Source organism: Pteropus vampyrus, unplaced genomic scaffold, assembly GCF_000151845.1.
Source record: "Pteropus vampyrus isolate Shadow unplaced genomic scaffold, Pvam_2.0 Scaffold48, whole genome shotgun sequence".
Taxonomy (NCBI): domain Eukaryota; kingdom Metazoa; phylum Chordata; class Mammalia; order Chiroptera; family Pteropodidae; genus Pteropus; species Pteropus vampyrus.
Genome location: NW_011888829.1, coordinates 490,307 through 491,715, shown reverse-complemented (window position 1 = coordinate 491,715; position 1,409 = coordinate 490,307). Strand labels below are relative to the sequence as shown.

The window sequence follows — 1,409 nt, the reverse complement described above, 5'->3', positions numbered from 1 at the left end:
ACGGAGTCACCAAAAATAAGCCCAGGTTCTGACAGATGTCCCTTCTGAGAAAAGCACAGCCACGCTCTCATCTTCAGTGGAGTCAGCACCCAAGGACCCCCAAAATAGCACCAACAATGCTCTGTCGGTGAGTCAAAGAATAACCAATGGCATTTTTAGTTCCTTTCTCTGCAGGCCCATCGTCCTTCCTTCGTAGTGCCTCCTCAGAAAGAAGTCTTCTCGGGGACAGTTGGTGGGCAAGTCAGTGGAGGTTCTTTAAGGGACGAGTCGATGATATCGGAATTGTAAAGTCACCTGTGGGAGTTCTCTTTCCGAGTCCTTTCCTGCAGCTGTATTCACGTGCAGATGTTTGCATGAGGATCTTCATTGCAGTCTTGTCTGCTATAGAAAAAAAAAAAAATCGTACACAAATTGACCTTCGTTCTTGGGAAATGGCAAAAGCGAATGTAGCCATATAATGGAACACCATACGGCTGTTAACACGGTCGAGGTCTGTCTCAGTGTGCTGGTGTAGAAAGAAGTACAAGGTAAGTGGAGAAACACCAGGCACGGGGTTCGATCCTCTAGGCAGGAGGCTAGCTGTTTCTGGAAGGCATGTGGGTCTGTCCCTGAATGCAGCTGAGACTCCCTCTGAGCTGGGGGAAGGGAACCGCCAGAGCCAGCGTTCAGTCCCTCCTCTGCCTAACCACAAAGCCTGTGCCCCGACCATCATGGCCTCTTTCTGTTGACACACTTGACCTTCTGCAATTCTGGTGGCATATGCATGAGGAGGACTAGGCCACTCTCTGCTAGGCTCCCCGCTTCCTTGGCCCTGTATGCCCTGGAGCTCTTGCTAAAAGACGCCCCACCTCTGGGGTCAGAAAGAGGCAGCAGAGCCTGTGCTCCTATGGAGAAGCAAAGACCATCTAGCCCCCCGAGACTTGGCATCTCGAGGTCTTCCACTGCGGCAGGGGTGACGTGTCCTTTTATTTGTTTTTTTTTTTGTTTTTTTTTCCCAGGGATTTCTTTGGGGATGAGATGGAGAAAGCCAGCACGAGGACTTTTCCACCTGCAGTCTTTGGCCTGTGAGAACTTCGTACGTGTCCCTTCAGTATGTTGGCGTAGAGGGGGCACTCAAGGTAGAGCATTATGAGGAAAACACCAGACACGTGGCGTTGAAGGCTGCGGAGGCCAGCCCCTGTAGGGGCTCGTGCTCCTTTGTGTGTCTTCCTACCCCCCGCCCACCACCACCACCTTTTTTTTCTCAGGAGAGATTACATGAAGCTTAAAATCTCCGTAGAAGGTCCAAGAAAACATGGCAGAGGAAAATTGTTTTAGAGACATCACCACCTTTCTCCAAAGATATGGAATCATGCCTACGGTATGTCTCGAATCAGGAGAGTCCCATGTTTTTAACTTCTGGAAGTCAA

At 50.2% G+C, this 1,409-nt stretch overlaps 1 long non-coding RNA gene across 1 annotated transcript; it reads left to right on the top strand.

The window, feature by feature from the left end:
* The first annotated feature begins 254 nt into the window (after nt 1-254).
* On the top strand, nt 255-1,330 carry LOC111739193. Its single transcript, XR_002780161.1, has 3 exons — nt 255-527; nt 999-1,118; nt 1,248-1,330. It is a non-coding gene; the product is annotated as an uncharacterized LOC111739193 (long non-coding RNA).
* The last annotated feature ends 79 nt before the right edge of the window (nt 1,331-1,409 follow it).